Source organism: Mixophyes fleayi, chromosome 12 (assembly GCF_038048845.1).
Source record: "Mixophyes fleayi isolate aMixFle1 chromosome 12, aMixFle1.hap1, whole genome shotgun sequence".
In the NCBI taxonomy this organism is placed as follows: Eukaryota; Metazoa; Chordata; class Amphibia; order Anura; family Limnodynastidae; genus Mixophyes; species Mixophyes fleayi.
Window position 1 is genome coordinate 65,333,233 of NC_134413.1, and position 9,142 is coordinate 65,342,374.

Consider the following 9,142-nt stretch of genomic DNA (forward strand, 5'->3'; position numbering starts at 1 on the left):
CTGTACAATGACATCCTGGGAGCGCCTGTTGTTTTGTGAGTGTTTTGTTTATTATTCTTGGATGTTAACTCTCTACTGTCCCAATATATGTGAATATTTGGAAACCACTGATAAACATATAACATACATATTTGTTTCCCGCACATCAGAGACGGATTTAGACCCCATGGGGCCCTAGGCAAGAAACTGGTTTGGGCCCCCCCTCCCTGATACAAATACGTTGGCCCCAAACACACACACAATACAAATACGCTGGCCCCTAACACGCACACATCACAAATATGTTGGTCCCACACACACACTACAAATACGCTGGCCCCTCACACACCCACACACAATACAAATACACTGGCCCCTCACACAGACACACACACAGTGCAAATGCATTGGCCCCTTGCACACCCACACCCACACACAATACAAATACGCTGGCCCCTAACACACATACAATACAAATACACTGGCCCCTCACACACACATACACACACACACACACACAATACAATTACGTTGGCCGCTCCCCCCCCCCCCCACACACACACACACACACAATACAAATAAGCTGGCCCCTCACACAAACAGACACATTACAAATACGTTGGTCCCTCACACACACACACACAATACAAATACGCTGGCCCCTCACACACACATACACACACACACACACACAATACAAATACGTTGGCCCCTCCCCACACACACACACAATACAAATAAGCTGGCCCCTCACACAAACAGACAATACAAATACGCTGGCCCCTCTCACACACACACACACATTACAAATACGCTGACCCCTAACACACACACACATACACACACAATACAAATACGCTGGCCCCTAACACACACACACAATACAAATACGTTGGTCCCTCACTCACACACACACACAATACAAATACGTTGGTCCCTCACTCACACACACACACAATACAAATACGTTGGTCCCTCACTCACACACACACACATTACAAATACGTTGGTCCCTCTCTCACACAATACAAATACACTGGCCCCCCCCACACACACAATACAAATACGTTGGCCCCTCACACACACACGCAATACAAATACGCTGGCCCCTCACACACACACACACACACACACAATACAAATACACTGGCCTCCCACACACACACAATACAAATACGCTGGCCCCTCACACACACACACAATACAAATACGCTGGCCCCTCACACACACACACACACACAATACAATAATACGTAATGACTTCCAGGCCGTTTATTTTCAGTCTTGCATCCTGTTATTGTCTGTACTATAGTAAACACTTGTTTTTCTGCAAGGGCATAGTTGTCATATCTGTAGTTATAGTTTTTTTTAAGGTATTTCACACATATATTTGTACCTTTCATAACTATTCATTGTTTTATACTCTTACACCCTCACACACACATAATATAAATACAATGTCTGCCCACACACACAATATGTACTTAATATAACAATTTTACTTACCTTTCTATTGCATTTTTCTCTTCTTTTCTGTTCTTCTTGTCTTGCATTCTTCTTTGTCGCGCTGCCACTGCTCCTAGCCGAATCCTCACTGAAATTGACGTTGGGTGTGATAACGTCACGCCCGACATGCAGTGGGAGTGAGGAGGAGAGAAGACTGCCGGGGTCGTCGCGTGATCAGGTGACTTTTTTTTTCTTTATTAACTCGGCCGCAATTTTTTTTTGTACTATGCCGGTGAACAGAGGGGGATGGCAGGCGGAGGGGAGCGCCCCTCCCCCTTGCCTACCCCGCTCACCGTCGGCTCTGGAGGTGCCCTCTGGGGATCGCCAGGCCCTAGGAAGTTGCCTAGTGGTAAATTCAGCCCTGCCGCACATTACTGTCTGACTGCATAGTACCACTTCCTGTCTTCTATATACCGAGAATAATTCTACATATCCCTTCTTATTCTTTATTTATAGATGGCTTTACAGAGATCACCGATGGGTAAATGTATTAAGCTGCTGGTTTGAAAAAGTGGAGATGTTGCCTATAGCAGCCAATCAGATTCTAGCTGTCATTTTGTAGACTGTACTAAATAAATGATAACTAGAATCTGATTGGTTGTTATAGGCAACATCCCTACTTTGTCAAATACGCGGCTTGCTAAATTTACCCACAAAGCTCTTAAAATAAAATCTGCCTTGCCCACTACAGTATATGAAACAGTTGTTATCAATAAATATATACCATGTTCTGAAACATTTTAGTAAGTACAAAAATGACAAAATGATATAAAAACAAACAATAAATTGACATAATTATAACCTCAAAATGACTAAAAAGTATATAAGGAAAACACTAGGGGTCTGGTTCATCAAGGCCGGCATTCTGAGCGCATCGTGGTTAGTTTAATAGTGCGCGTAAAATGGCTCTGCGTACTCCCAAATTCAACATGGAGCGGATCTGAAGATGCGGGTGTAGGTCTGCTGTGCTCTTCTACACAAGAGGCTGCAGGATATGTTCAATACCTTTGTGGATCGTAAATTCACAAAATAACGGACAGAAAAAAAAATTAATTAATGTCACATTCTATTAATATAGGCATTAACAGATTTTCGTTTTTTAAAAAAAAGATTTCCCCCCCCCTCATGAAATATGTTTGTTAGGATGATCTTAATGTCTACTGAACATAATATGCATTTTTACAGTTGCTCCTGATTGCAAACACATGTTATAGCATGCATGCGAGACTGTCATCACTACTGATCAGGACTTAGACTAGCCTTGTAGCTGGGCAAGAGATACGGCAGAAAAACAAGTTACTTTGCCATGCCCAGAGCTGGATTTTGATGTGGCTGTGTGCGTTTGAATTTGGCACGCCCCTACTGTACATTTATTACTGTACATTGACCTCCCCGTTCACGCCCAGAAATCGTAGGCTGTAGTAAGTGTCCTTGGCATACGAACAGACATGGCTGCTTTTACTAACATATGGTCTAGTCCTGGACATGCGCAGGCCCTGCTCGTGAGAGCTTCTAGAGCATACTTTGAAAAGGGAATTCCGGGAGATCCCAGGCAGGGGGAGTGGTTGCAGGGCAGTAGAGGGCGGAGAACGTTCAATAGGGTCATTTTGGCCCCACCTCTGCAAAAAAAACGTCATTTTGTCATGGGGCGGGGCCAAAATGAGCCGAATCACCGCAAATCCCGTCATTTTGACGAGTAAGTTGCCGTATGCGGAATATTTGCCTGCTCTCCCGGGAGTCCGGGAGACCTACCCGGATTTCAGGAGTCTCCCAGACATTCCGGGAGAGTTGGCAAGTATGTTCTAGAGGCGATATTTCAAACGCTAATATATATAATTTACCATGATAATAATATATAAACATCTTGCCAGAAATGAATGAAAAGATATTTACAATGTTCAACAAACATATGAAGAATCCTGAACATCCTGTTCTTATTATCATTTATTTTTGCAGAGCCAACATATTCCATAGCACTGTATAAGCAGAGAATGTTTGTTTATTCATATCAGTCCCTACTCCAGTGTATCTTACAATCTAATTTCCTATTACTAAAGTCACTTTTGTCAGAAACCAAATATCCTATTTTAAGTCGTAACTTAAAATTTTAGCACCTGGGTCAAGAAGGAAATCTGCCGTTCAAATTATAACCAGATGAGCCTAAAATATTCATAAACTGCGCCCCCCCCCTTCAGCGCTGGGCCCTGGGCGGTCGCCCCTCTCGCACAGCCCTAGTTGCGGCCCTGGTTTTTGAGGAAACGTGGAGGAAACCAATGTAAACATGGGCCTAGGGGAGCTGAAAAGGTGGGAAAAAAGCACTTTTCTTTCTACCCATAAAGCTTTCAGAGTTTTCTATAGCATCAGAATCATTCAAAACACAGGTCTTCACTGATCGTCTCCCCTGCTAGCAACACTCTGGGAGAGATTCAGTTAGCTGTGAATAGAGATGTTCACTAACCCCGGTGTTTTGGTTTTGGATCTGGATTAACTTTGAGTTTTGGTTTTGGCAACATCGCCCTCTCGTGTTTTGGTTTTGGATCCCTATTTTTTCTTCTAAAATCCCTATTTTTTTTGCTAAAATCACATAATTTAGCTATTTTTTTGTTGCTACATTATTATTAACCAGAATAACATTAATTTCCAGTGATTTTTTTTCACGTGACAAGAACACGGCTACCCCTGTCTCTGTATGAGCAATTACACTGAGCAATGGCACTGGAGACTGGAGAGTGCCAAGAACACTGCTACCTCTGTTTCTGTGTGAGCAATCTAACTGGAGACTGGAGAGTGACAAGAATACTGCTACCCCTGTCTCTGTGTGAGCAATGGCACTGAGCAATGTCACTGGAGACTGGATAGTGACAAGAACACTGCTACCCCTGTTTCTGTGTGAGCAATGTCACTGGAGACTGGAGAGTGACAAGAACACTGCTAGCTTCTTAGCGCCGCGGCTGCTGTATACTACAGTGCCGATATATAGGGCACTTTTTAGCGGAGGAGGGGGGTTTATGGGTCTCCCTGCGTGCGCCACTGGCGAGTGAGAGTGACTGCACCCTCGAGAGTTCAGCCTGCTCCCTCTGAGGCTCCTCCACATCACGGGCAGCTTCCTCCTCCACCTTCCCAGCAGCCTGGACTTCACATTCTGTATATAGAGAAAGAGAGAAGAGAGAAGAGAATATATTAAATCCAACCTGTTACGCTAAAAGTTATCTTTTTAAACATTCGGCCACAAGCGTGATGTAGCATTTGTAAAGTGTAAGATTCCAGGTAATTTGCTCACAAACAGCCCTTGCCAGTCCTGATAAGCAGGCATAGGCACGTATTTTGGTAGCATTTTACAATGGGCCAACATATTAATACAATTTCTATTCAGTGTGTACATTTCATTTCGTAGTATGTGATAGACAAACACATTTTGACATTAAAGTTTGACAGAAGACATATCCTGAGAGTTGTCACATGTGCAGATACAGGACACAAACATTAACAGAGATTAAATAATGAGAATCATCATGTACCTAGGGGAGAGAGCTGTCCTACTTGGGGTGGGGTAGATCCGGTATCAATGTCGCCCACCCCAACAATTTCGGCCATTGAAATGGCAACGCTTGCACGCTCCTCAATCGGTGTTATACCCGCCTCCAGGGGAGGGCCCCCGCCAATTGCTCGGGCATGTTCCCGTGCTTTTGTTATTTTATGCTTGAGGCGTAGTTTATAGTCAGCCCATCTGCGGAAATGACAAAGAATATGCCGTTAAATGGCAGAATAGTACAAAACATGCAACTTCATAGTGTCCTTTTCCAATTAACACACAAAATAACAAAACCAATAAACAGTGAAATGTGTCTGGATAATGTAGAAAACTGAACATGTTTGTTTGTCAAAGTACCATGGGGATTTCGTAGTGTAACTAAGGCCTTGCTAGAGAAATGACTTACACAGACACAAGGATGTGTTAAGCTCACAGGCGTCTTACTAGTAATATGTTTACAGTCATCCAAACAAAAGAGTGCTTTAGAACAAACATTTGATTTGTACCGTTTATGAACTTCTCCAGTTTTACGCTGGCATCTGGAAATTTGATTGATTTTAGATGTAATTTGTGCCCATTTCTGAGCTCTCTCATATCCGGTAATCGATTCTTGGCCCGAATGGAATTCTGTTATAACCTCCTCCACCAGTACTTATAATTCTGAATCAGAGAAATTCAGGCGTCGCCGTGTTGGCACCCCTGCCGGGCACTCGGTGCTGGGTCCAGCCTCCGACATTTTGCTATATAAAAGAAATGGAGGGTGTTTATTGGCAAAGCAAACAGTCAGGTGCAATGAAACATTGTAGGCCAACCCACCCCCTTAAAGAATGCATTCATCAGACTCCAACCTAGTTATCAAGCACATGCACCTTAATATAAAAATGCTTGTTCTTTCTATACATACACAACAGTCACTTCTCAAACGGTACCTAAAAATTAGTTGACTAAAATCACTGATTCATCATTTTGCAAATACTACCACTCGCCACTGTTGAATTTATTACATTGTTAATCAAGTTGGCAACACAGTTAACTCACCTATCTGCCATTCCAATTCCTGAGCAGGAACAAAACAATGTGAGTTGAAATGTAAGGTGAATGCAAAAGAAGACATAGACAGGATTAAGAGTGTAGACTATATAGTTCCTTTTTTTTGATTCACCCAAATAAGCGCATAGATACATTTGCAGTAATCTGACCATCAATGCTATAATCTACTTAATAGTGGGTTTTGTAGGGGGAAGCTCATTAGCAGAGTGTAGCAGTAAATTGTATACTTTGCCTGTACACTTTGAGGGCAAGGCCACTCTTTGAATGTTGTGAGCAAAGTAACATTGATTTTGCCCTAACAAGGTTGGTCTCTAATCAGAAGAAAACATGTTGTATCTATTGAAACATATTACATCAAATAGTACTTACTGTAATACTGTTTGAAAAAAACAAGGTAAATACTCCAAAAACACTCCAAATCGTGCAAAGCCTACCCTGCCAACATACAAATGAACAGGAATGAAAGAAGAGTCCAGGTGGGTTTAAATTCATGATTTCATTAATAGGCCAGGTGTACACTGACTTCCTAATTGCAGAGCAAAGCGTACTCGACTCACCTGCGATGGGCGCCATGTTTTTGGATGGAGAGGCAGCCATTACACACACAGGTGTCAGATGTGAGACGTGAGCGCGCCCATACGTGCTCAGAGAACCAATCAGAGCGCCGAATACTTCCATTTTGTGAGAGTAAGAGTGATGGACAAAATGAGGGCGACAATCTTTAGCCGCAGAGAGCTTAGAGTGCTTATCGAGGGCATGGATAACGTGCCCTTGGGCCGCTATATCTCTAACGAGGTCAAACTGCGGGCATACCAGAGGGTCCGCAGACACCTCAGCCTGCGGTACCATCGCAACAGGACCGTTGGCCAGCTCTAGTGGCGCTGGAGCGAACTCCAGCGCAGTCAGCCCCAGCTGCTTCATGAACTCCGCCAGCTGATTATAAGAAGTGAGTTCTTTATTAATCGCCAAAAACGCGTGTATTGTTGGTATATGTATCCAAATATGTTTACCCAAATCACCTGACATGGCCTAATACTAGATATCAACCTACCTCCACACTAGAAAGGTCATTCCCCTTCCAATGCACCCAACCTGCTTTGGCTCCTGTCTCCTACATTTGGCTGCTGAACATTTACTTTCCTAAATGATTTATTTAGAAAGTTTAGAACATTAATGCAGGTTTTTGATTCAAGCTCTCCAACTCTTGACCTCAGTGCTGTAACTTGCTGACCTTAGCTTAAATTTTTTTTGCAGATTATAGTGGCAGATGTGTTTTTATTATTGCCACAACATTTGAAAGCCAGCTAGGAAAACCAAGTCCTTAGCTCATTTTCAGAGATTTTGAAGGTCCCATAAGGTGCAAACATATTACTTACTGTACTATATATACCTAATCAGTCATTCATTAACTGGCTATTTGCAATGTGAGGGAGTCCCAACAAAGGATGATTTCAAAAGTATTTGATATCCCTCCACTAATTCAGTGGCGCTGTACAGAGAGAACTCATTCACATCAGTACCTGCCCCATTTGAGCTTACAGACTAAAATTTCCAAACATATCCACACAGACTATTGGCATTTTTAAAAATCTGCCAAATAACTGTCTAGTAGTATATTTTTGGAGTGTTGGAGTCAACACATGCAAATATGGAGAGAACATGCAAACTCCACACAGATAAGGCCATGGACAGGACTCGAACTCCTGACCCCTGTACTGTGAGACCAAAGTGCTAACCACTAGGCCACTGAGATATTCGACATTCCTATACCAAAAACAATCATTGGTTACAGGTCATGTGAAGTGGTTTGTATTGATCATGTTTATATTCTTTCTTTTGTAGTAGTTAATATTTGTCTGTGCTGGCAATGAGAAGTATATTTAAAATGTCTGATCACAGGATTATCGTACTACTATCGTTTATTAAGCTGGTGAATCTGTTAACAATACCCTGTTTATTTGTGGCTTGTTTCCAACAGACCGGGAATGTTGGGAACGGCGGCAACGGTGATGGAGGAGGAGGAGGATGAGCAGCAGCCACAGCCGGAGCAGCCACTGCCACCAGCGCAGCAGCAGCAGCAGCCAGTCCTGGCCGAGATGGGATGGCGACGCCAATGATGAAGGCGAGGCCGACCCAGAGACGGAGGTGGAGGGGCAGGGAAAGGCAGATTAGGAGTCGCCCGACAATTCGGAGGCTGAGCCCCAGTCCTCCACCTCTGCCTCTGGTGACGCTGAGTCGGAGTTGGAGCCGATGACGGAGCCTGAACCCGAGGCCCAGCCGGACCAAGAGGAAAACGGGCAGCTGGTGTTGCCTCAAGTGGATGAGGCGTTAGGAGAGAGTAAGTATTTACAGGAAAGGCTTTTCTGATTGGTCTAACATTGCAATGTAAATAATCCCTGCTGTCACACATGTTGATTAAAAGGTGACATAAATGTCACTGGTTTAATACATAATGGCCCTCCAAATTTGATTTTGTGTAAACCAGAAAACCACAGCCAGAGCCATCTTAACACATGGCCACGCAGGGCAGGGGCCACACGAACAGACGGGCCCGATTGGTTTGTCAACTTGTCAGTATATTATGCTATTGATTTTTAATGCAATTATAAAACAATTCTCTTGCAATAAAGCAAGTTAAAGTTTGGTTTGAACAGTTGATTAATAAAAGAAAATTCCTAGTAATTTTGTACTGTGCCACCTCTGTCTGTATGATTAAACAACTGAGTAACTTTTTGGATTTGAAAATCTTGCTTGACAAAATCAAGGGTCATGTTAGATTTGCCAAATGTTTATAGATTAATGTCTGCTCTTCAGCAGTCATTTTAATTGGCAAACACTGAATTTGTGAATAGCAATAAGCATGATTCGTGTCAATTTTCATAGAATTCCTGTGAGTGATTGTGTAGGTAGGGCCTCAGTGGACTATAATGGCCTGGGCACTATAATGCTGTTAAGACGACCCTGTCCACGCCCCTCTTCCCGAGGCACACCAGAATGTAGTACATCTATAAAAATGCTACACAAAGCCTTATCAACATCTAATGTGCAGCCAAATGCATTTTGAGCTAGATGCCT

At 43.0% G+C, this 9,142-nt stretch overlaps 1 long non-coding RNA gene across 1 annotated transcript; it reads right to left on the reverse strand.

The window, feature by feature from the left end:
• Positions 1–4,561: 4,561 nt before the first annotated feature.
• Positions 4,562–5,964, reverse strand: LOC142108768 (uncharacterized). Its single transcript, XR_012680224.1, has 3 exons — positions 5,524–5,964; positions 5,004–5,212; positions 4,562–4,627 (listed from the first exon to the last, which is right to left on the reverse strand). It is a non-coding gene; the product is annotated as an uncharacterized LOC142108768 (long non-coding RNA).
• Positions 5,965–9,142: the final 3,178 nt, after the last annotated feature.